The sequence below is a fragment of the Ciconia boyciana genome, chromosome 1 (assembly GCF_034638445.1).
Source record: "Ciconia boyciana chromosome 1, ASM3463844v1, whole genome shotgun sequence".
Lineage (NCBI taxonomy): Eukaryota > Metazoa > Chordata > Aves > Ciconiiformes > Ciconiidae > Ciconia > Ciconia boyciana.
Window position 1 is genome coordinate 142,872,841 of NC_132934.1, and position 27,206 is coordinate 142,900,046.

At 39.5% G+C, this 27,206-nt stretch overlaps 1 long non-coding RNA gene across 3 annotated transcripts; it reads left to right on the forward strand.

Moving 5' to 3' along the window:
- The first annotated feature begins 2,033 nt into the window (after nucleotides 1-2,033).
- On the forward strand, nucleotides 2,034-4,905 carry LOC140647871 (uncharacterized). Of its 3 annotated transcripts, none has more exons than XR_012041006.1 (3): nucleotides 2,034-2,132; nucleotides 2,737-2,808; nucleotides 3,673-4,905. It is a non-coding gene; the product is annotated as an uncharacterized lncRNA (long non-coding RNA). The 3 variants fall into 3 exon arrangements; XR_012041005.1 differs by having other exon boundaries at nucleotides 3,695-4,905; XR_012040997.1 differs by lacking the exon at nucleotides 2,034-2,132 and adding an exon at nucleotides 2,499-2,560 and having other exon boundaries at nucleotides 3,695-4,905.
- The last annotated feature ends 22,301 nt before the right edge of the window (nucleotides 4,906-27,206 follow it).

Below are 27,206 nucleotides of genomic sequence, written 5' to 3' on the forward strand. Positions count from 1 at the left end.
AGATTTCTGTGACTGAGAAAAGAGTCCCAATTCTCCAAAATGCCGCTCTGCCCGCTCACAGGGCCAGCACAGTTAAACCTTTGCTTCTTGGCCTTAGGAGAAGTGCCAAAATGGGGCCCATGGTTACACATATAGTAAGAATTACGGGAGGATTGGCAAACTGGCAAAAATTAGGTGTGTATATGAAAAAGCAAGTAAGTGCTCCTGCTAGAAATAATAGGCATACTGTTGTCTTGGGGCTGAATTTCCTCTCCTTTCTTGAGCTTAGGCAGGCACACACAGACACACTCACAAGATATCTCAGTCTGACTGAGTGAAAGCCTCAAATCCTGTCTTACAGGTTGGCACGGGTAACCATGAAAGCACAGTCTCCCAAGAAAATGGTGCTACTGTCATCTTTTGTAAAATAGAGTGATTACTTACCCAAAAAATGAAAACGGAAGTTCAGAGACCACCATTTACTTTCTCAGCTCTAATTTCACACAGAGCACCTGACCATGCTTTTTCTTGAAGCAATGTGATATTATAGGGGCAAGGATCTAGTAGGAATGGATGAGAAAGAGAGCAAAAGCTCAGGGTTTTGCAGCCTGATAGGGAGTCTTGGGCTCTATCCCTGCACCAGAGATTATTTCTATGCAGTGTAAACCAGTCTAACTGGGAAGCACATATCCCTGCTTTCTCAGCATCTTAACTACTTTTGTAGTAGTTGTAGGTTGTAATTGTACACTCGGGAGCTTACTCTCTTTCTAGTCCTGAGCATGTAGGACAGAAGACCTTGGAAATGCTTCAGGTTCCTTTCCTTGCTTATTAAATTTCTTTTGTTCCTTTCTTTCCTGAGGAAATTGAAAGGATAAGGAATAAATAATGAAAACCAGATTACTTATATAATCATATAACAGCCAAGAAAATAAACAAAATGCAAACAGCTTGAATAATTACAGCTGCGTTGCCATGCCTTGGCAGCCTGGCTTACTGAGTTGCACTGTCCCCATCCACGTAAGATCCCACCGAGTCTGCAAAGAGCCGGTGTTCGTGGAAGGGGAGCTTGCCTGCCTCTCTGCTCTTCCACACTTAGAGTTTCCAAGGGGGAGGGCCCCACACAAGCAGGATACCACCACGGAGCCCCTTTCCTTGCTCTCTGTGTATTTTTAATCCTCTTCCAAAGTCGGGGCAAACAGCTGTGAGGTCAGTGTGAACTATTTACTCTAGGTCATATGTCGAAGGGTTCCTGTGCCCTTTCATGGCTGTGAACACAGTGATGATCTATTAGCATTTACATGCAGTACAGTCGTGGTACAGCTGCAAGTCATAGCAATGCTGCAAGCGATATAAATGAGGCTGGCCAAAGCTCCTTCTATCGCTATACGTTCTCCAGCTCTGGGGTTTACACTTGCGTTGTGTTACGAAGGCTTTGGCCAAACTCCTTCCTTCCCCGAGGAAGCTCAGCGCAGCTCCCTCACCCATCACAAAGTCCAAATCAGAATCACATTTCTGGACAATGAGCCGGACTCCTGGCCCCAGGCCCAGCTGCTATGTCTGGCTGGGGAAGCATATAACCGCCTTGAAAACTGCCCTGAACACGCTGTGGAGTAAGACAGAGAGGAAAATGGCTTTTGCCTGTCCTAAACGCTCACAGCAGTAAGGGGAGATGGATGTGCCAGAGCTGGCTGGGGCTCCTGGTGGTGCCTAGGTTAAAGGAAACATAGCTCTCCTCCCACTCCTCAATATCTGCTCCATTGATTTGGTCTGATTTTCCTCCAGCATGAGAAATTTAGGGGGTGGAAGCTGAGATCATTTTCTGATAAAGCAAAAACATCTGTTAACTTTGAGTGCTGTCATGTCTGCGTCCAGCAGCCAAGAAACCTCCATTTCTGCTCTGCATTATCACTGGGCGATACTTTGATCGGCAGGAAAAGCCTAGGGAAATCAGATTTATGGAGAACAGAGCTTTGCTGGTGTGAATCAGAAGGGTGGCTGCTCTCGCTCAGCAGTGAGGTCCCTTGAAATGCAGGTCCTCCCCTTCACTTGCTCAGGGAATTAGTTGTGCATGGTCAGTCCTGCACGGAGGACTCAGAGAGGGAAGGAATTTCTGGTAAATCAATAGCCAGGAAATGGTCCACCAGAGGATGCAGGTGCCGAAGCAATGTCTTCTCAGAGTTATTTTAAATAACAATATTTGGCGGGGGCGGGGTGGGGGGTGTTGGTGTGTATGGTGATCCTGGCTGTCACTGCATGGGAGTTCTGCATTGTGAAAGAGAACACTTGAATAAACAAAAACCTTGTTTTTTCAATACAAAATTGTCCGTGCAATCTTATATATATACATATATGGATTCAAACTGGGAGTTAGTTATCTTAAACAAATACCAAAAAAGAAAAATCTTAATTTAGGATGTCTGTGACCATAATATCAGGTGGCACTATCTCAGACATAATCAGTGGACTGTCTCAGGACTCAATCAGTACCCTGATGTCCTTTCTCTGTGTGTGAGAATGACAGACAGTCTTAAAGCTGGCTTTGATATTTAATTTTTCATCTCTCTGTTCCTGAATCTTACCCGTAAATGGCCTGAGTTGGCATTCATTTTTCTGAAACTCATGGTCCAGGACATTGATACTTCCCTGAATATCTCTAATCAGAAACCTTTGTAATTGATATCTGTTTATGTAGATTTGGTTACTGAGAAAGTAGATCAGAAAGACAATATCTAGTAAATTATTTTTATTAAATCCTAGATACTGTGTTCTGAATGGAAAATCGAAACATTTTGCAGTGAGGTTTCCAGTATCTAACAAGTCACCAGTGATGTAAGTAGGATTTTCTACTTAGTATTGCTATTGTTATAGATTTGTTGCTCTTTCAAGGTTCTTTAAATACTTCTCGACAGCAATGCTAACGGCTGTGGGTTCAAGAATGCAGAATGCAGTTATTATTCAGGAGATCTGACTGAATTTGGATGCTTTCCTTGCAATTTTCTGTAATTATGTGACTGCAAGAGGTACTGTTAAAGATTTTAAGGGTCAATGAAAGAGAATTTAATTATATTATGCTGACAGTTCTTTTGCTTTCCACACATAAAGTATTAAGTGTTAAAACCCTTGGACTGATTAGTAGAAAAATCAAGATTAATGTCTTATCATACGGTAAAGAGAAGGAAATGTGGGCATTGTTAGCAAAAAAATGAACCCTGATAAACTAGACAGCTATAATCCTTTTGTGGAAAGGACTAGGATAACGGAATATGACATTTGGCTTTGTTAATGAAAAAAGCCTTGTAAAATAAAACAAAACTCAGATGTTTGATCACTTCAGGGTGACATCATATAGGCACTAGCTGCCTCCATGTATCCTTGCCTTCTATGCAGAGCTTATATGCCTTCTATGCAGCGCTCACTGTGGAGGGGGGTAGCTGGAAACAGCTGCTTTGCCTCAAATATTCCAGATAGCAGCTTCTCAAAACAATCTGCTGGTGAGCAGGGAACTTGTTGTGACTAAGTCATTTTTAGTGGATGTTTCATCTATTTGTCTCATTTTCAAAGCTCTGCTTCCTTCAGGATTTTCTAGTGCAAGAGTCATGAAAGACAGCCAATGTTAATGTTGTTTGCATTATGGATTATTGTTACTTTGTCCCTAACACATGATTTTACAATCTGTATATGCGTGTTTGTCAGTTTTGTACTGTGTTCAATGCAGATGGGTTGACTCTGTGACCAGGGCTCTTGGATGTGAGTCATGCAAATAATTAATAACAGTGCCACCCACCCAGAAATCTCAGTGTCCTGGATATTACAAATGACAGTCATGAGGGAAAACTGATGTGCAGAATGAAATGACTTGCTGAGGGTCACTCAATTAAATGTTTAATTTAAGCCTGCCATCCAAGACTCCTGACCTCCAAAGCCATCTTCTTCTCTAACCGATCCCTTGGTAATACTGCATGACACAGGAACACAGCAGAAAAAAAGGCACCATGAAGCTTCTGTTCACATACATCTACGTTAAAATGAAAAGCAAGAAATATGATGGAGTTGAGTCACCAAAGACTTCAGGACAGCTGAGATGAGATAACTCTTGACAACCTTCTAAGAATGTGTTCTGCAATGGTTAAGAAGAACCCATTTCACATCTTGTCACCTATGTCAAAGGCCAGATCTGGAACACAGATGAAGAAAAGTATTTCAGATTGAGTGGTAGTGAAGACAAATTCATTGCACTTACAGGCCGACTGAAAACATAACTCAAAAGAATGAGATAAATACACACTGGTCTTTTCTTTCACTTACAGAAGAGCAAACACAAAGTTGTAGTATTTCCTGATTTTCTTTTCACTATGTATGTATTTGAGTAGAAGTATTATTAAGAACAACAATGTTTGAGTTTAATGCAAATTTTACTGTATTTTTTTTTTAACAGCAGTGAAGTTACACAGCTTCAGAATTCTTAAGACCATTTTCTGAATGTTTTTTAGCATCCACCTGCCATTGTTTTTTGGATATATTGATTAGTGAGTACTCCATCAACTCCCCATGGCATTTTACTTACAATATTTTCTACAAACCACATGATGAAAAAGTATATAATTTGGATGAAACAATGAAACTGACCTTACTTGATTTCCTTGTGTAATGCTGCCAAAGTCCATAAAAGTAACGATGATAAATATAAACTCAGAATTTTTTAGCCAAGATTTTGTAATGAAAAAGCATCAAATTCCACAGACAATATATTCAGCTGTGTAATTGCTTTGTAGGGACTCTGAGATAGAGTGGATGGCTGGGAACAGAAATGGTTCAATTTGCCTCATTTGGGTGTGTGTTTACACAGTGAAATACTCTTGATTTGTACATAAAAATTGTACAAGAGGCCAAAGACACCCCCAGAGTCCATATATGAGGGTGTAAAACTGCAACATAGCATAAAATAGAGCAAGAGAGAGATTTTTTTCAAAAATAAAAATCTCTAGTCCTAAAACCAGAATACCCTCCAAAAATACCAAATTGCAACAATAGCTTTAGCCATTTCCATGTTTACCTCCTAAAAAGCACTATTCAGTCATTAAAATCAATATGCCGATTAATATATCCACACAAACCTCTGCTCTTTTCTGGTATTTATGTGCCAGACACTTAAACCTGATTTAACTGCTCCATTTGAGACTGTCTGCATAGGAAGAAAACAGGAGTTGTAGGAAGCAACCCACTCGTGACCTATTGGCTTTCACTGAAACTGCTGTGTGGGATTACGTGGAGAGATTGCAGAAAAGAACTGAAAAATCTATGCATCTTTGTGTTCTGAGGCAATGTCTGACAGTTAACTCAAGCCTCCTTAGATCCATATATGCACTGTCGTATCATCTGAGAACTGAGATTTCGCTGCCTAGCTGGAGCTGCAGAATCGCCTGGCTGCTGAGAGGATGTGAGGATTGCTGGTATTCCCAGCTGACTTGATAACAGCAGCATGGTGCCTTCTGCTATTGCCTTGGTTTCACAATAAATACGTAGGTGGTGGGTGGGTATTTCCAGTCGGCAGTGTCTGCACGCGGTGTTTAGCAATAGTCATGTAGCTGTAAAAATAACCAAGCCAGACTTTCCTGACAGCTCTCTTCCCCTTATGCTGAAAGCAAGAAAGGCAAAACATATTGATTGCACTTCCTACACACTGGACATAATTTTAAGGACTTTCTTTTTTAATCTCACACATCTTAGTTTCCTTTCACTCCCCTCTCCATCCAGAAAATGCTGGATGCATAATAAAAGCTTTAGACAAAGCCACAAGTGATGGCAAGTCTGGAAGTAAATAACTATTACCGTCCTAGTAAAGTGCTCTTTGGTCTTTATCACTGCAAAGACAGCCTCATCTTCCTTGTTTGTTTTCCCCATCTTGTCCGTGACTTTCAGCTTAGCAACAATTTCCAGTAGCAGGTAACATATATTTAAAAGATAACATTTTTCTGCTGATCATAGCGGAGATGGCATGAAGCCTCAAAATGTGGAGTCTGGGTCTGTTGTGGTTGGACCTGTTTTCAGATCCAGGAATGCTAGGTGCAGAGAGAAAAGATTTACTCAATCAGTCTGCACATCTCTCTGCCAGGGCAGGCATGTTCCCCACAGCACATTTTCTAGTGTTAAGTCCAATTTTAAATGTGGTTTCTACCACTTCCTTACACTAGCCTTTCGTACTTAGAGTTGATCTCATTGTCAGGCAGTTTTTCCATATGTTCAAGTGTTTGCTTTCTCAATTTCATCCTATTACTCCTAATAAACTCCCTCATACCATGCTTAATAACTTCTCTTCTTACTACCTCCAACTATATGCAGACGATTATATGTTTCCCCGTAGTCAGAGCTTAATCAGCTTGCACATGCTGAACACATTAGGACCTTGCAGGGTTTTGTGTGCAGAATGGCTGGCCCCATGTCACCGCTGGGTTTTTCTGAAAGAGGCCATCCCACGCACATGCCGGTGACCTGGGAGCCTTAGTCAGAGCTCCTGAAGGGTGCTCCAACAGGAGACTGGCCAGAGGACATCTGTCTGGGGAGGAAGGGGACAGGAAGAAAGAGAAAGAGGGACTTTATTCCCTTCCAGCACCTAGAGGAGAGCCTGGGCACAGGTGGCAGGGAAGGGAAATGGAGCTCTGCATTTATCAGATACCTGTTTCTAGCAATACAAGGGATGAGAGCCTTGTATTGAATGAGAAACCGCTCTGAGCATCTCTCCTCCTTCCTGACAGCAGGGAGAGGAACGGAGGGAATAACTTCTTAGCTCACTATTTCATGACAGACTTCCTCCCTCTCTCCCCCCTTCCTGGTGCCTAATCTTTATTTACCATTGTCCATATATTTTAGGCTTCTGGCACCTCAAAGATATGTGTGTTCAGCTCGAATTGGGGTGAGGGGCACTGGCTGAGTGCAATGTGACCCAGTGGACAGTCCTGTGGGACCAAGGGGTGCTTCCTCCCAGCTGTAGAAGAGAAACAGGCAATAGGAAAGGAAACAGTGAGAGGGAAGAGGATGTTTGGATAAGGTAACTATTAATCCACTAAATAAAAACAATAAGGACCCCTCATGCTAAATTTAGATGGAGATAGACAATGCTTTATTGTATTATTCTTTTGGAGAGATTAGGATAGCAGATCTTATTCATCCCATTAGGTACAGATTTTCCCAGCCATCTTGCATGTCCTTACCATGAAGGAATTTACGTCAGCATCGTGTGCTCGTGACATGCACAAAACTCTCCTTCAGCTGCTACCTTATCTCATAGGCATGTAGCTTCCACTGCCAAACCAGTGTAGGTACATCTAGTCCGTGACTGTCCCAGCAGGACACAGTAATCAATATGTTTTTAGAATCATTGAATCATGGAATCATTTAGGTTGGAAAAGACCCTTAAGATCACTGAGTCCAACCATTAACCTAACACTGCCAAGTCCACCACTAAGCACCACATCTACACATCTTTTAAAAACCTCCAGGGTTGGTGACTCAACCACTTCCCTGGGCAGCCTGTTCCAATGCTTGACAACTCTTTCGGTGAAGAAATTTTTCCCAATATCCAATCTAAACCTCCCCTGGCGCAACTTGAGGCCATTTCCTCTTGTCCTATCACTTGTTACCTGGGAGAAGAGACCGACCCCCACCTCTCTACAACCTCCTTTCAGGTAGTTGTAGAGAGCGATAAGGTCTCCCCTCAGCCTCCGCTTCTCCAGGCTAAACAACCCCAGTTCCCTCAGCCGCTCCTCAGAAGACTTGTGCTCCAGACCCTTCACCAGCTTCGTTGCCCTTCTCTGGACACGCTCCAGCACCTCCATGTCTCTCTTGTAGTGAGGGGCCCAACACTGAACACAGCATTCAAGGTGCGACCTCACCAGTGCTGAGTACAGGGGCACGATCACTTCCCTAGTCCTGCTGGCCACACGATTTCTGATACAAGCCAGGATGTTATTGGCCTTCTTGGCCACCTGGGCACACTGCTGGCTCATATTCAGCTGGCTGTTGACCAACACCCCCAGATAATGTTGTCCAAGGGACTGGTATTACAGCTGTGTTCTGAGTATCTAGACTAAATAAGGCTGTGCCCAAAGTAGTGGGTCCTCACTTTACCAATATTTCAGTGGAGAGAAAATTCATCCAATTTGTGCAGGATCCAGTTCAGTTTCTTATTTGCTTCTCAAGATATGAACCAACATCACCTCCTCTCCAGTGAATGTACCACTAAGGAAAGTCCTCTCCTGCTCACTAATTAATGCTACTTACACTATGTATAAAATGCTTTAATACTCAAGCAAATGGGGAATGGAACCCAGCTTATCTGCTTTTATGGAAGAAAGCTGGTCTGCAAGGTTATCCTTCTTTATGATTTCCCATGTAAATGCTGAACCACTAGACCATTAGATATCAGGGATGCTAGTTCCTTCATTTTGTGTGAAAAGGGTTTATTTCAGGCAGCTAATTCCAAAAAAAGGGATCCTATAGATAGCTGGGACAGGTGCCCTATTCACTGGGACAAACACTGATGATTTGGGAGAACATGATGTCCCAATGGGTCAACTCCTTAGTGCTGGCATTTACTACTAGGTAGCTCAACTAGCTCACCATCCAGGGGTGTATGGATCTCCTGCTTAGGTGTCTGTGCATTTTATAGGATTGCTCTTTGCTGGAGACATGGATTTGACTTTGCAACCTGATTCCAAAATTAAATCAATAACTGCTCTCCTGCCTCCCAGTTGAACATCCTAATCAGTGTGCTATAGATTCATACTTTTGCTGTATCTCTCCACGCTTCCTCTTAGAGTAAGCTTTAAGTGATTTTTATGCACAGCTTCACTGGGGAGCCTGAGGCATGCAGTCCAAGAGGGTGCTCAACAGAAGCTTTCTTGCCTTATATTCTCCATGGGCCATGCTTAATGAAAAACTGTGCCTGGACTCACCTTTAGCAGAGGCTTCTGGTTTTTAAGGGGTTTTCCTCATAGTAAAAGGCACTTAAGTATCAGAAAGCAGTATTGGAGATGTCCTTCTACTTAGCGTTTTCCTGTAAATGCTTTCCTACTCACAGGGTTGGATTTTTAAAATAATTGTATTTGAATCTACCTAATTTTTCCCTTGCGCTATAGAGGGAGGCCTCAGTGCTTTTTTCCCTGTTCCAATGGGAAGCAAAGCACCAAAGTGTATCTGACCTGCCCATGGATATTGGGCATTTCTATCTCTGCTGGTTCACTGCAGAGAACCTAGTTTTGTTTTATTTTATTTTATATGTATCAAATCTAAATTTATATCAGGGAATATAAATAATCTATGTCCTTATTTTTCTTTTCCTAATATAAATGTGTCAAAAAATGAAAGCAGCTGAGCTAAAATACAACTTTATTTTTTTTAATATATATTTTGGCAGATGTTTGTTTTATAGCTCACCAATTTAACTGTCCAGTTGCCCTGTATTTTAGACCGCTATGTCTCCTGGGTAAGGACCATGTCTTTTTTTTTGGTTTCTAGCACACTGGAAGTTGGTAGCATATTTTTAGGCAGTAATTATAGTAAAGGGGTAAATTAAGAAACATAATCAAGAAATAGGTGAAAAGGGCTATCTAGATGTCTTTGTGTTAAAAACACTTCCATTCATGACATCTTCCTGGAGCTGATTGTTTTTCTAGCATAACACTGAGTAAAATGAAAATAAATTATAACTGCTTGCATTGTTTTGAAGCCCAGAATGTGACTTAGAAAAACAATGTGGGATCACAATGAAAATGGCTTATTACTGAAGAAGCTGAAGTATCACCAGACGTAATCCATCACCTACTTGTCTGTCAGTAAAATTATGCCTTGTGTGTATTTACTACTCTGCCCTTCCAATTCTGCATGTTAATACATACAGAAACTTTCTTTTAAAAGATTAAAGAAATATCAAGCTGGCATTAATTGGAGAGATTTTGTCCTGTTGCAGAGAATAATAACAACCATACCCATTTCAGGGGTACTACACACAAAAGCCTTCTGAGAGGACTGAAATGCTCTGAGGGTGGAGGAAACGTCTGGAAGTTGTTCAATGCGGCCTGGACTTCTTTTTTTTTTATTTCAAACGAAGGCTGAGCTGTTCAGTCATGAATGAGAACAATAGTGGCTTTTAAAGGAATGCAGTTGGGAAGGTTGGCTTTTATTGGCAGATTGTGCAAGGTCTGTGCTTCCAGAGAGCTGTCAGATGCAAGTCTGGAGTGACTGAGGAGCTGGACCAGCTCTTTTGTGTTGCGTAAACGCAGATTTGGTCTTGCGGCGCGCAGACTGTGATAGTGGCACCAGCCCAGCATTAATCGAAGACAGACAGGAAAGAGAAGAGAGTCTCCTCTGAAAAGGGCGCTATAAAAATTGAATTATAAACCAGAATGTGCAGATTCCACTTGGCTGGATGGAAAAGCCCACTGTTTCTCTGTTGTTGCAGTAAGGTTTTAATTAAAGGTAGGTTCTGGTTATAAATTTTATGGCAACCACATCTGGATGGTTTCTTAACACTTAGGTAAATGACTAAAGGTATGGCTTTCCCAAGATTTCAGAAGGAAAGTTTCGTATAGTATTTTCTCTTGGCAGATTTGAAACTTCTGTGAAACCAAGAATTAAAAAGAAATCTTCAGCAATTCATTGACTTTTGCTGACCAAAAATAAGGTTAAATCTGTTCAATCATTTAATGTCTCTCTTAATGGAAAGTCACAAATGTGTAGGAAGGAACAAATAGTTCCCAGAATAGGGAAGCAAAAAGCATTGGCCAGGTCAAAGCACATTCAGATGCGCTGCAGTAATATCCTGAAGAAGGAAGCCTGGCAGGCAGAATTGTTAGCATTTTATTATTATTTATATTACCATTGCCCCCAAGGAGACCCCATTGTGCTGGAGTTGCTCAGGCCTGTCCCAGAGCACTTGTGACCTGCTCTCCACCAACCTCTTTTCCAAAATCATGTTCTGCAAGAAAGGCACTGTAAAAAATATGAAATGCAAATTAAATATATTGTTACAAGACTCTTCCATGTCAGTTTTTTTAAAAATAGAAATGACCACTATGATGAATACACAGTGAAAGGGAATAAAGGTATAGGCAGTATAGGCAAATCAAGCCTATTCAAAAAGGGTTATTTCTGAACAGAAGGGATGTTTAGGTGATCTAAGTACATTACAAGGTATTGTGAATTTCCTTTCTCATCTTGTCATTTTTTTCTGGGACTTAAACTCCATATTCAGTAACCTATTCTTTCCGAGCGATGATCTTCTTCCAAAGCATACTTTGATGTTACAAGGTTTTTCACACAGTCAATACAGAAGTGGTATTTCAGATTGTAATAAGCATGAGAACTTATTCCAGATGTACCGTCCCATTTCCACCACATATGTGTGTACTGAACTATCTTTCTCTCCTAACATGACAGCTTTATCTCCGAACAAGTTTCTGAAACTCCCACTTACCTTGTAAATTCTTTAGATGTAGTTATATGATGTTTAGTTTTATGTAAAGAACCAGACATATATTGCAGGATTTTAAAATTCCTTTCACCCCATTGGGTTGAACACATTAAATAACATGAAGAAATCCAAAATACCTGTCCTTTATCATAGTATTTCTAGAATCCTGGCATATGTAGGAATGTATACTTGTCAGAAGAGAAAAAAAAAATACCTGTGGTTATACTACATTTGGTAAACAGAATAGCCTATTAAATCATTTTGTTGGTTTTTAAGTTGGAAAAGTTCAATAAAATTCAGTCCTTTTATTAATCACATTTATTTTCCTTGCAGTACAGCTACAAATCCTAGTTAGACCCTACTCTGCTACGTTTCATATAAAGGTAGCCTCACCCTAGAGAGCCCACAGCCTACACTCGTAATGCACAGATGAGCAAGCCACTTAAAGGGAGCACGCAAATATGGAAAAACTAGTGGAGAAAACAAACAGAATACACAGAGGAGGCCAATTATCCACGAGCATTAGCTTTAAGTCCTTGCTTGTCATTATCTATTATCGATAGACTCAGTCACGGGTTACAGACCAGTAATTTGTTTTGACATTTTAATAATTTGATTCCTGGCATTTGTCTGATGTTGGCTGAATGGGAACCTGTAATGCATAAAGGCTCCAAAAGCTTGATCAGGATATCGGGAATGAGTTACAAGGGGCACATACTTTACAGTATGTGGATTTTTATCATTGCCTTCACTAGATTCTCTGCATCTGTGGTCTGGTTGCCAAGTGGGATCATGTAACTCATTCCATCCTTAAGCTATGTGAGAGAAGCAAGCAATACAGGTGCCCTCAGCTGCAAGCACAGAGAGATAAGGGCTTCTTGCCTAGGTACTTGCACGGTGTTCAGGAAAGCCGGGCTCTGGCCCTGACCGAGGGCTAAATTTCTAGTTTAGTCAAACATATGACATTACTACACAGATTACCTGTCAGTCATAATACTTCACCAGGTTTCTTTACACATGGCCACCAAGTATTTGTGTGAAGGTGTGATAGTGTCTTACAGACTCTTTTAAAAACATTCTGAATTGGAGAAAACTTTGCATAGGCTTTCTGACAATGTGAATTTTAGAGCACACAAAGCCATCTGCATCTCATAATCCCACCCACTCCAAAATAGCTACTAACTGCAGCATCGTATACTGTTTTTCTACAAAAGTTGTGCCGAGTTCCCTCTTGATCTGGTTTGTATTTCTTCTGTACATTGCTGGCTCTGATAATTTGTTTTACACTGTTTCAGGTAGTCCACATCTACAGACATTTCACTTAATTTATTGAATAGTTCTCCCACTAGTGCCTGCTTTAGGCAACATAAGAGAAAAAAAATGAAGTTTTGGGAATACAGGAATAGAAAAGAAGGAGAATGCCTAGGAAAAAACAGTTGTTTAGGATTGTAAGAAAGAAAGGGTCGAGGAAAAGACAAAAACAAAACCAGAGAGGAGTGAAGAATGTTTTAGTAAAGTTAGTGATAAGCAAATAATCTGATTTATTGTGCTTTGGCTCAAGGACTGCTGACAATATTAATAAAAATCACTAGTAACCTTACCTTTTTTTCAATTCCCTTCTGAATTGCTGTGCAATTCCTTAAAAAAATGCATTGTCAGCCTTTGAAATCTTGTGTGCACAAATTACATGTAAGAACTTCAGCAGGGCACAGCACTTCCCCAAACCCTTTTTCCTTTTCTTTTTCCTTTTCTTTTTGCCTTTCCTTTTTCCTTTCCTTTTTCCTTTCCTTTTTCCTTCCCTTTTTCCTTCCCTTTTTCCTTCCCTTCCCTTCCCTTCCCTTCCCTTCCCTTCCCTTCCCTTCCCTTCCCTTCCCTTCCCTTCCCTTCCCTTCCCTTCCCTTCCCTTCCTTTTGTTAAAGAGGTCTGTCCTTAACATTTATCAAGTACCAGCTCTAAATCAAAAGATCAAACGTAAAAGGGAAAAAAAGTCAGAAAAATCAGAGGAAAAATAGAAAGAAGAGCTGAAGTCTCCCAACCTCAGGATATACTTTTTATGAGAATTATAATTGAGTGAAGCTGTGACTTCATTGGCTTGGTCCCCTGATCCTGGGGATCTCTTGGAGATACTGATGTACTTTCCTACAGAAATCAGACTCCTGGGAAATTGTGCATACCTGTGTCTTTTTCTAGAATGGAGCTAAGGTACCTCCCTATACCTGGGAACTGAGGAGAACTGTACTTACCAATACACCAGTTAAGAAATGAAAACTGCATTTGTTATTAAACAAACATTTTGGCTCTTTATTGAGCCCAGAAGATGTAGACGTCTCAACAGTTTTGCTTGTTTTTACAGAAACCAAACAGAAAATATCTTTTCATATGAAAAATATAAATAAATTCAAATAACCTAAATTGTAACCTCCACCACTAAAGTCAGGAATGTTATGTAATGCATTAAAAATGAAAACCTTTATCCAACAGAGATCAATATTTTATATGAACATTAAAATAGGTGTGGTTTTACTACTTTCCACTGCTTTAATAATACAATACACCCCCAAGCATAATGGAGAAGGCTAAGTCAGCATGATGTATGCTTTATATTGCTGAAATAGCTACCAAGAATAGTAATGAATGTGATCTCAGTGGATGCATTATAAAGCATATTCTAATGAATTTTCCCTTTTGAATAGCCGGTTGGCAGATGAACCTGGCTAGGTAGAGGGGAAAGCTAGGGGAATGAATGTATAAAGGTGTCCGTTGTTAGGATATTGTTGCTAACAATATGTTCTTGCCTGTTTTATATGAAGCCTTCCAGAAAACAGTATTTTAGTAGAATGCAATGTACTGCTTTACCTTCTGATGTCCCTTCCTTGAAACTTGGGAAAGAGAGGAAACAAGGCCTTCAAAAGAATAACAAATGGAGTGAGAACCGTTACAATCTTCAAAATCCAGCGATTTTCATACAGTTACCTCTGAGGATTAAGGATTTTTTTATTTTCTGAGAGGGTTCCCTGGGGAGTTGCTCTAAGAGTTTCCGCCCAAGATCTCTGAACTGTCATGCTGCTGTAATTCTCCTCTTTTATTTATGAGTATCTTTCTGGAAGATAAGTCTTCATTTTCTAATTGTCTTAGCTTTCTTAGTTTTAAAAAAAATTATTACTTGTGAATTCAGTTACAGCTACATAAATAAGGGGTGGGGAAGGCTGCTATATTAAAAAAAATAAATGTTAGTGAAGACTGTTTTCCATTTGCACAAGAGTTGTTGATCTGTGTTCAATGATCAAGTTCTCTGCTCTTGTAAATGTGCTGAACTTCACTGAAGACACTGAAGTGCTCCCAGTTAAACTCACTCAAAATTAACCTTTCCTGAAACCCACATTTTTAAGGATGGAAATAAAATCAAGAGCACTGGTCAAGGCTGATTCGACTTGAGAGCTTTCTTAGGCCTTCCTGAGATACTCTGAAGGAAATCTATCATTAAGCCCATGATTATTGGGAAGATTATAGTCACGTCTGCATTAATTAGGGTGGGATCATATGGGTTTTGGATTATCCATGCAAAGACCCTTCACTTCACATGCCTACATGAAAGAACACGGCTTCCAAAGCACTGCTGTGGCATATGGATTACCCAGCTCAGGCCAGCTCCAGCTCCGAGCTTCTTCACACCACAGCTGATGCAACCACCTATGTCCTGTCTCTTTCCTTGTTCTTCTAGACTAGATTACATTTGTTTTGTATTACTTGTGGTTTTGTATTATCCAGGGTCCCTGTGGCAATGGTATATTAAGACATTTGAGCAGATATTTTCTAGCAATCCCATGTCTACCTTAGTTTCTCCTGAAAGCACACCATGTTCCTATAGTAGGGACAGAACAACTGTTTACCCAAAAATATAGGCCACTGCCAGCTCTGTAGGCCTACATTTGGTAGGACTTAGCGTAGATGTTCATAGAAACACAGAAACACTAGTGCTTTTCTTTGCAAAGCCATATTGCAGTTTCAGCTGTTCTTACTATGTGTGTGGTTAGGGACCAACAGCACCTCTACTGATATCAGATTAAATAAAATTATACTGATGGTTTTCTTCTTTGGGGAAAACTGAAGTTTTGTATTCCAGGTTAGAAAAGTGTGTGGCTAGACAGACTTTATGCCAGTTTTGCCATTTGGTACTGACTTAGTTTAAAATTATTTTTACTGAGAGTGATGCTCAAAGAACATTATACCTTCTTTTATAGACTGTTTCTTAGGATGTTTATATACTGACTTTCTTCAGCATCACATGCTTTGATACCCTGAAGAAGTTTTTTGTATTCAGATGATTTATTACAGGAGACAGAGATGGCTTTTTGATTCTGAAAATTTTAAACTGAGGTTTTTCTTTTCTCTCTCTTTGTTTTTAAAAGGATCAATATCTCAGAAAGTATATGGAGAAAGGATAAAGGATATGGATGTTGCAGTTTTTGCTTAACTTACTGCTAAGAGTAGGGAAGTAGGCCAAAATAAAATGAGAACAGAGCTTACCATTTTTTCTACCAGCCCAGGACCACCATAGCAGTATGACAAAACAGGTATGATTCAGAGGTAGCACTTTGGAGGGAAAATCAATAGAAGACTAGATTAAAGCATACAACCGATATTGCTAGGTTTCTTGCTAATGCTTCACAGACATAATTCCAAAGCCATAAAAGTCAAAGGAGAAGATAAGAGACAGAGCCACTGGTTGGCATTCATCCCAGGGACACAGCTATATATAATTGGATTTCAGGAGTCTTCTTTTCCTGAAAATTGAGGATATAAAAACAAAAAGCCTTTTCCCATCCTAGAACCCTTTTTGAACATTTTAGCAATCTAAAAGTTATCTCTTTTCATCTGTTCTGGGTAGAGCTGTGTGAAGTATTACATACACATCAACTAAAATATTTCATACCCAATTAAAACTTATAAGAGGTATTTTATTAAAAAGATCTTTGGACGCAATACTTCTATTAAGGATGCAGAAGCAAACTTCCTACAGACGTGTATGTCTAAACCTTCTTGGTTTCCATACAACTTGGTTATTCTATGTGTTTTAGTGTTTGAACAAATGAATCTTTCATTGCCAAATTATAGTTTTAATCTCTTTTAATATGGCATCATCTTCTCCTGACTGACATGTGGACTGTCTTTTGTCTCTTTTCCTGTATCCTGTAAAGGCATGACTACTGTAAATTGTTTCTTGACAAATACAGTGAGTGTGGAGAAAGTAGATGATGTGTTATCTTTTGGAAAGCTGTTTTAAAACACCCTGAAGCTTCTGGAAAAACTGAAGGCAGCTGGTTTGGTCTTAAACTGGACAGTATAAATTTTCCTGGAAGACTTAGGCCCACTGATGAATTATCTGTCTGGAAAAGGTATCACCATTGATTCTTATAAAAATTAAGCAGTCTTTCTTCTTACAGTTTTGAATATTTTCACATGAAATAGTTTATTAAATATGGAGAAATGGTAACACCCACTTAGCCAGTGGCTACAAGTTTTGCCAAGTGGGTTGAGCCTTAAAACTATGGGAACCACTATCCATATACACAGCTGATATATGAGAATCATGTGCCCACACCAAACCCTCTTACAAAAACATGGAGAACTCACACAGATCATTTTTCTTAGTGAGGTTGGCCTGTTTCAACAGTTCTTTGTGTGAGTCTACACTTCCAGGGATCTGGAATTTGTCTGGGAAGTAAGAGAAAGCTACTAAGATATAAACTGATTGCCTTATTGCACCACCGGTGCTGAGGCCAAAGTCTTATTAGATGCACCACATCTTTCTAGCAATTTTCCTCCACAATTTCTAAATGACCAAGATGATAATTCTCTGTCACTTGCTTTCATGTTTCTTTTATAGTTTTATAATCCATTTTTCCACTCTTTTTTTTTCTACTAAATCCTACTTCTTCTCCTTCTGATAAATAACAGTAGTGGGATTTTTTTAATTTTTATTTTTTACTGAAAAGCAAAAGATAGAAACGGGACAGGTTTTTAAAGCCCAAATTCACATGACTATATCTACAGATATAAAAAGATGATCTATGAGTGGAAGACATATTAAAGTGATATTGTTGTCTTTTTACTTGGCTAAGATTTGAGCTTAGGATTTTTGGGTTCTCCTGTAGTAAATGAAGACATCATTAACACCCAAAACACATCAAGGAACTGAAAGACTTAGACAGCTTTGCATTTAGAGGGGGAACCTCTAGAAAGATTTCCATATGGATTTGACATCTATATGAAAAAAAGGATAAAACAAAAAAATACAGCAAAAAATACATTTTCAGAAATGTGGAGTCTGTACTTATGTTTGCAACTCAGGCCCATTTCTATGACAAGGTGATGTCATGGACTTGACTTGTGAAAAGAAGAGCAATTTGTTTTTAGGACAGTAAATGTTTCAGGTTTTACTTTGGAAAAAAAAAAAAGATGTAAGATTACAGAATTATGAGTGATTATTTTTTTTTCCTGGGATAAACTATAGAGACAACCTTTTTATTTCTCTCTTAAAAAAAAAAAAAAAAAAAAAAAGAAAAAAGAAAAAAGAAAAAAGAAAAAAAAAACCCAGACCAGAGAATGGATTTTTCAGAAAAATGCTGTCCCTTTACTAAATTTCTGAATAGAAACTCTGTAGGCATAAACAGGAGAAATATGGAAACTCGGAAGCTCTTCAATACCTTGCAAAAGAAAGAAATAGAAGCAAGGAAAAAGAAAACACCAGAAGCCAGTAGTCACACTGTCTTTTCCAATACTCTTCTCCTTCAGTCTCAGGACCAAGTCCAAACCTGTTAAAGAAATTGTTCAGTAAACACCCTTTGCAGAGTTGATTGGCGCAGATCTCCATCCATAAACAGCAGGGTTACTTTCACAGCTCAGACTGTATCTAGTGTGAGTGTGAAGCAGTTAAAGTAAACCTCTAATGAGCAGCATGAATTTAAAGTATCTTCCTTCTCTTTTAATGACCTGTTGGCTTACTGATTTCTTTTCCAATCTGGATTCAGGTTTGGATTCAGTGCCTGGACCGAGGAAAATTGCAGCAGCAGCAGTTGTTCATTTATGTTTTCCGTCTTGCTCCTCCTTTTTATTTGTTATCATTCCTTGTCCCTTCCTCTCCCTACTGCAACTGTAAATGCAGAGTTAATTGTTTCAAAGGGGCAAATAGATTACTTGACTTGATTAATCTTTTTTTTTTCCTAAGTCTTGCTTTATTTATGGACTTCTTGGTTGTTGTTTTTACTTTCTACTTCAGAAGCCTCAAGTTAGTTTTGGCTCAGACTCTGGCAGTTAATTATAATTAACTATTTCATTATTTTTATTCAGCATCTTTCTGGAACAAAGAAAAATGCATTTACTTCTTACAAACCGCAGTTTTCTCTGAAGTCTGTTACGTGATGATGGCTTGGAACAAGGGGACCCAGTAGAGGTCTGCCTTGCTGGCAGAGGTCTGACAGATCAGTATTTTGTAAGATGATCATTTGCATAAAATTGCAAGCCGTTCCAGCTGGCATCTTTGACTGTGTCTATGCAGAAAGGCAAAGGAGAGGGTCTGAGAACAGGCGTGTGATTTCCAAGCCTTGTGTGTACTACTGGCAAGCACTTGGCCATATCTGCATCTCAGCTTCCCTGCTACTTTTTGTACCTGCCAATGATTATTTCAGATCACTGCCATGCCTGTACAGGCAACATGAATAATATAGTGAGCTTTTGGAGTAGGTCACTGAGGGAAGTTAAGGAGTTTGTAGCTTTTAAGAACAAGTTAGATATGATAAGAGTGAAGTAGGAGCAGCTTGAGGAGGCAGAAGGATCTCAGTATCACCTGAAGCTCTCTCGAGCACTTCCTGTTACTATTTCATGATACGTCTGGCTATACGACGGCATGCTAAATGTACTGGAGACTGGCTTCTGCAAGGAGGACAAAGCGTGTTTTTAGGGTAGTCTGTCAGTTCTAAGTGGTGATCTTGATGAACCTGGATTAAATTTAACAAAAAAACCTGTAAGGAGACCCTAGGAATGCCGGTTCCCTCCAGATAAGGGTATCTGTCAGGAAAACCCGGAGTTGCACATTGTACAAACTCATGATTTAGGCTAGATTAGGCCTAGGCAGCAGGTGGGTGAGATTTAACCTAGAAGAAAACTTAGAAAGATGGTGCCACTTCTTCAAAACTGCCTTCTATTTTCAAAGTCTTCTGTGTTGTTATAAGACCATCTGACATATTTGGCACATTACACCTTACAGACTGTGCAATAAAAAATTGACTAAACAGGAATACTGAGATTACCTTTGAAAAGAGTAGATGTTAAATATACATATTTTTAATAGAAAATATTTCAGAAGTATTTTGTGGTGTTTTTCGAGAAGAAAACAGTGATTTTCATTGTTCTCCTTCATCCTCTCACAGAGTAATAGAAAGAAGTTATTGCTACTCTGTGGAGGCGCTGTGTAGCACCAATTGTGGCATATCAATGCACAAGGCTCATAAAATCATTTGCAACTTTCTGACTCTAATCAGGAGAGGGTTTGTTTTCATTTTTAAGAAACTGTACCCTACTAAGAGCTAGGGGAGAGAATGAGAGTGATGTATGCCCCCTAAAGGTCATAAAAAGTTTTTTTGAGAAGAAATAACATGTTTGTTCTGTTCTTGTGAATCCTAACACACAAAAATGTCATATGTAAATGAAACATATAGTTGCTTAGGTTGCATAATGATGAACACAGTGTAAAAACATAGATATATTTTGAGCAGTCAGGCCATACAGTAAAACAGGTGTGTTTTAACTATCAGCATATTTGAAACCCCAAGTGTATGCATTTGTTATACCAGAGGTAGATGTTGGATTAATGTAATTTTATATATACATATAACTGACATATATCTACATACACACACATATGTATATACCTGTCTAAAAATGTATCCTCTGTGCTTTCTTCCCAAATTGGATTCTACTGAACTTAAATTAAATAATGCCAAATCAGTTTCCCCTTACGTTAAATTCTGAAATTCCAGGTTCATTCTGAGGATGCTGAATTTGAATTTTCATCAGCACAATCCTCCCAAGCGTGCACTGGCAACTCTGCAAAAGCGTTTTCCCTAGAATATTGTATTTTGGGGGTTCACTGTTTATGAAGTGAGACCTTTAGCTGAGAAGCATGGTAATGCACAAGAACTGTTTGCCATAGATGTTGCTTGCCTGTGGCAGCAGCTACTGTGATCTTGACCAGCACATGGTTTTCAGAACCAGTGAAGCTGACCGTGTGGAACAGTAGTCCATTTTACTACTTCAGTAATTGTGAAGGTGATATATCCAGCATAAATAAGAATGGGGTCCATGGGATTTTCTTTGCACTCCAACTTGTGGTGGATGATAGTGATTATAATTTTCTTCCCAGAATCATTTGTATTACAAATTATTTAACACAGACCATGATCTGGTGCTAACTGTGTGGGCCATGGCCCACAGCTACCTGAGCCAATGCCCTTCTGTTAAAAGTAGTGGAAATAGCATTGTCTCAGAAATGTACCTGACACCAATTATCTTAAAATGCCTGATACAGATTTATATGGATGAACTGTACTCTAATACAGCATAGGTGTTAATGATACTTGGAGAAAATGACAAAGAAATAGCTAATAGAAAATCCCTCCAGAGATATTTCAAATAAGCATGTTGGACTGACGTTCATTTGAGTCTCCATTAATGCACACCTGGAATAGTCATTACACCACTCAGCAGGAAGTTCACTGTGCTTCCATTGTGATTAAGTGGTGTCTGACACCTTCTGCTTGTTCGTTTTATGTCACGGTTCCATAAGGTGGAAAGCAGGGAAGAAACAGGCTTCGTGTTTTCAGTTACTAACAGTGTTATGGAAGACTTAACAGTATTTTCAAGGAAAAAAACACAAAACAAACCAAAACATCTCCACTAGAATAGATATAAACCATCACAACCTCAACATATGTGTTTGTTTAAATGATATTTCCCTTTTTTTCCTGTTTTTAAACCATTGGTTTTGTATTTTTAGATGTAGGACTAACAATAGTTACAGAGGGCAGGTTGGGAAGTTACAAAGCCTGGTCATGGATTTGCCCACAGAAACTGGGTAAATTGGTCAAAAAACAAAGGCGTTTTTGATAAGTACTTTCTGAAGTTTACCTTTTTAAACATGTAATAACAGTGGAAACCTGATTTACATAGAAGTCTCCAGTGTTTCAGGATTTATAGGTCTGTGTTATTGGACACTTAGATGTGGACAGTTGCAAGTACAGAATTCATGTACGAGCGGGCACACCCAGACACCTTGGAGCAAGCTATTTTTCTGAGCAAGCTCACTAGAAATGATTGAATTTCCATTCAGGGATGCCAGAAACACTTTCTACTTTTCCTATATACTGTAAGAGACCAGTTCTGAGTTATATGCCTCGGTATGCAGTAGAAATATATTTTGCCAGTAAGTTTCTGAATCTGAGTTTTTCCCATATCAATTTCAATCTTTTATTTGGAAGATATGAAGTTGTAATGCAATAAGCAGTGTTAATTTCATGCAAAGTATGTCCAAAACCTGCCTTCATGCATTCCTTAAAAAAAGTTTCGATGCCATCCCTGGAACTGTTTTTGCAAATAATTCTAGGTAGCTACACCAGGGACTGTGGTGATACCACTAGTTTTTTGACATTGTTACATAATTTACTGACTTTCCTCATGACCTGGTACAGGGTGACATAGTGTACGTATAAATCTGAAACATGTTTATATCCAGAAAAGTTATATATTTCAGAATAACTGGAGAATTTCTCTGTTGTAACAGCCAATTGATGATCACTGCAGAGTGTTCAGGGCTTAGGAGTTTGACTGTGACTTTCTTTGGGAAGATGTTTTTATGGAGAAATTGCTACAGAATATGGACAGACATTAGGACTGATTCTAGGAATGTATTCATCTACAAAGATAATTGATTGTATCTATACTAAGCAAATCTCAGAAGGGAAGAGATTTCATCTTGTAAGTGATGTAAATGAGCAGATATAAACAGACTTCTCAAGTTTCTTTTCTCCAAAAAATTCTAGACCCATTCATCCACTTCTGCAAGTGGGAGGTGGGAAGGAGAGTGGGGGCGGCAGGAGAGATGCGGTGGCAGACCTCTTCCACATGGACTCTGTGGGCAGCGAAATCCACATCATGGAGCTGGGACCTCTCTCTGCTCTTGGACCAGCAGAAAACAAAGCAGCTGCCTGGTAGGGCACTACCATGGCCACCAGTGGGCTTCCAGAGGCAAAGTCTGGGCACTTGTGCCTTGAAGTAAAGAGCTCTAACAGACATGCAGCCACTGTGAAAGACGCAGCCCTCACACACTTAGTAGCGGCTAATTTTTGTCACCTTGGCAAGGTCTGTTGAAGTTCCAAGGCTCACAAGTTGCCATTTGTTTTATCTTTTGTTTTCTAAAGGTAAAGGTCCAAATATTTACCAGTGAAGATCCCAGTTCGCTGTCTTCTGTTTTATTTTTGGATTAAACAAATCCACTCCTTCTTAACCTCCTTTTCTCAGAGTTTACCAAGCAAAACCAAACCAAATCAAAGCAGAAAACCCCTGGGAAAAAAAAAAGAAATATTTCAGAGCCTGAAATGAATGGGACATCTTTAGTGACCCAAACATAATTAAGTGTAAGTATGTAGCACAAAGAACTGGCAAATCATGCCTCAGAAGTATGGTGTGTTTTACCAGGAACCAAGAACCAGGCAGGTTCTCTTTTCAACAAGAGAAAGCTTCTGGTAGGTTAAGGCTAAACTGATTAAAGGATTTCTCAGAATCTTAATCTACATAAAGTTTCCTAGTGTAGTTACTAGAAATTTGTATGATCCAATCTTACAGCTTTGGAGAGCATTAAGCTTTGATTAGTGGACCTGTTAGAAAGACTGTGACCAATGGAGCCTTGCTGGTCTATAGTAGCATTCATGTCCCCAAATCTGGAGGGATAAGTAATAATAAAATTTAAGTAAGTAGTAATAATAAAATTTCCTCAGCTCTTAGATAAGCAGAATACAACGTAGTCAGGTAAGACAAAAGTAGAACCTGGCACAAAAGTAATCCCAGTTAATCAAGCTCTCCATCCCTCCAACCCAAATCTAGAAGTAAGGACCTTGATGAATTAAAGCCTTGCTTTAGAGGTCATACAGACAATGGCTTTTTATATTAGCAAGTCATATCATCTGGTTTATTTATAGTGGGAAAAATATGTGTTGTTGACCTTTGTAAAATGTTTACATTTCCTGTCTTTCTGTATATACTGATATAGCAAGGTCAAACATACTGTAGGAGAGATATGTAGAAGAGGAAATTAGCAGTAGATAACAAAAGGGCCCTTTTTTCAAGTAAGAACTTGGAGGAGTGTTTGGCACAAGGTGAACAGGAGAGGGCTCCATGCATGGGAGACCAAATTATTAAGATTGAAAGTAAAGAAAAGGAGGCAGAGTGGAAGCTCTGCCTGTTTGGGTATGAAGGATCCACAAGGTTTAGGGTATGAACCCAGATCTGGGATGTCTGTAGACCACAATTATATGAAAACTGGAAGGAGAAGTTACTGAGGGCCAGCATGCAACTTTCTGGGATTATTCTGATTGTGTCTAGGATTTATCATAGAATCATAAAATCATAGAATCATAGAATAGAATGGTTTGGGTTGGAAGGGACCTTTAAAAGTCATCTAGTCCAACCTCAACCTGCAATGAGCAGGAGCATCTTCAACTAGATCAGGTTGCTCAGAGCCCCGTCCAACCTGACCTTGAACGTTTCCAGGGATGGGGGAATCTACCACCTCTCTGGGCAACCTGTGCCAGTGCTTCACCACCCTCATCGTAAAAAATTTCTTCCTTATATCTAGTCTAAATCTAGTTTTAGTTTAAAACCATTAGCCCTTGTCCTGTAACAACAGGCCCTGCTAAAAAGTTTGTCCCCATCTTTCTTATAAGCCCCCTTTAAGTATTGAAAGGCCGCAATAAGGTCTCCCCAGAGCCTTCTCTTCTCCAGGCTGAACAACCCCAGCTCTCTCAGCCTTTCTTCAGAGGAGAGGTGTTCCAGCTCTCTGATTTATATGCCATTGCCATTAGCAACTGTCTCCTGATAACACCAGCTTTCAGAAATATGTGAGATTGCCCATTCCCAGTAGATCAGGGTTCAGTAAAAAGACAGTAAAAAGATTTGCCATGTAGCAAGCTCCGAGAGTGACATTCCATCAGCCTCTCTGCAGATGAGAGTTTCCCAGTGGACCCACCTCATTTCCTTGTTTGTTGTTTCACAATTATTTGTAATATGTTAAATGCCACTGAAATCATTCTACCATGAAATTAAATTTTTAGTTATGTACGTGCTGCCACTTTGAAGTTGTGGCAATGGTTATTGGAACTAGCAAGATAACCAAAGATGATTTGACCTGCTAAATATTCAGTAAGAAAGCATTTCTGACATACCCCAGCATATATCAACCCATTTTAGATATAGTCAATTACAAGAACACCAGTATTTTAGACAAATGATGGAATTTTCCAAACATATTAAATGCCTACTTACTTGTAAAGCACTGTAACTCTGTCATTCCAGGACATATCACATTATTTTCAGAGCATTAATTGGTTTTCATCAAACCACAGGAAGCAATAAGGAGCCTCTTTTAAAGCCTAGGAAGCAGGACAACATTTTTAAATTGTTATTTGCAATAATAATGGTCAACAAAAGGGTTCATTTTGGACAAAAATGTTTCCATAGTTCAGCCAGCTCTATTTGTTTCACTGTTTTCCTATCCAGCATTATAATGATCATACAGTTCACTTATGTTGTTTATTATCTTCCTGGGAATCACTCAAGAACTTCTAAAACAAAAATAATTGTCACTCATCCTAAAAAACAACAAAAAAAGATCTTGCAATGTAATCTGCATGTATGTGTTCTTTCTGTGGAGATCCCCGATACATGAAGTATTCAGCGTTAGGGGAAATGAAGGTGGCTTTCTGCAGTTGCTGATAATCAGCCCTGAGCAGAGTTAAGTCCAGACCAAAGCACAGCTTAAATCCTTATGGTTACTCTCCAACAAGAGACCACTGCCCAACATAATGGTGCAGAGGGCACTGCTAGGCACTCTGCTTCTGCAGTAGAGAGTCCACATCCACCCAGCATATGACTTGGCCTGAGTCTCTTCTCAGCCCCGTGTGATGCCTCATAGCCCTAAGAGGTATTCTAGGATTTTTTTAGTTCAGGGTGCGTAAAATGCAAAAGACCTGTGTTGTAGACAAAGTGGTATAGCCAATATGATAGCATGATTGAAACACAAGATGTATGCTCAAGTGTTCATCAATTTATAGTGCTGAACACTGAAACAGCTAAGGGATGAGCATGATAGTTTTTGTTGCCTCTGCTTTTGCGACAAAAACCTCCACCTGAGGACATGTGCTGTAACATGTCCAGCAGTGCTCATCCACACAGAACAGCATAAAAATCCTACTTAGGCTGGCAGAAGAGGTAAAGGAGAGTGTTGTATGATTCAGTATTATCAAGTTTAAAAAGAAAGAATAGTCTACACCCCGGAGAAAACTGAACATCTTTATTTTAGATTAATTACTTGTTTTTCTTTAGCTAAACTAAGATTCCACAGTGATGCATCAATAAAATATCTATTACTTTTCAGCCTACCAGGGTGTCAACTTCATGCAGGTAACAGATTTGTGGGCATTTATTAATATGTCCATAGACTAACTGCCTCTGTAGTCTACTCCTGTACGGTTCAAATCCTGTTTGCTTGTGAATGATCAAAATTGCTGAATAATAGTCAAATTAATTGAACACTTTCACTGATGTAGTGTTCAGCTTATACCTAGGAAGATCTCTCTAACCAGTCAGATGAACCCTTCTCTAGGAGCACCCATTTCCCTCTGTTGATATCCGTGGGTTCCCCAAGTGGCTGGCTCCCCTGTTAAAGAGCCTCCTTTAGATTTCTTAAATGGGCCCAGGTAAATGACACTTTAGCACAATAAGGTTTTATCCCAATTTTAGGGGAACATTTATATTCCAACAACACTAAAAATGTTAGTGGTGCTGTGATTTAGGCACTTTTACCTAGTTGTGTTATGGTGCTGATAGGGATTTAGGAATCCATGACTGTCGTGTCCTGACTCCACAGTGGACTGTAGGGACTATGAGAGTGAGTCAGCGTTGCTTTGGCTGCCTTTCTGACACCAATTCTGGCATCCAGGGTGAATTTCAGTAACTATCAGATTCATCAGAAAGGACAGGGAACACTCCCACACTACCACAGAAGGTAGTCTGCGGTTTTGGTCACTCGTGGGAGCTGAGAGAAATCAGTCTGAATCCTTTCAGGCAGAGGAGGAAGGTGACCCACGGTCTCCTACCTGCTTCTTTGACTTCCCACAATTACCAAGAGTTTACCTTTGGTAAGACTGTCCATTTGCAATAAGAAGCAAAAGGAGGAAATTATAAGTAAAGAGGTAGTTCCCACTGCATTTTGCATAAAGACCATTTTGGCAAGTGTGCTCTGTGAAGAAAACTCCTTTCCCTTCAGGTAAGCAAAGCAAAACCATACTTAGTTTATGTATGACACAACACGTGGTACTCTTCTACTCAGCACCACAGGACTCAGGTGACTGTGGGGCTGCCCCAAATCAGAACTGTAAAGATCCTTAAGATATGTAATATTAAAGGACTTAAGGCTCCCACAAGCTTTATA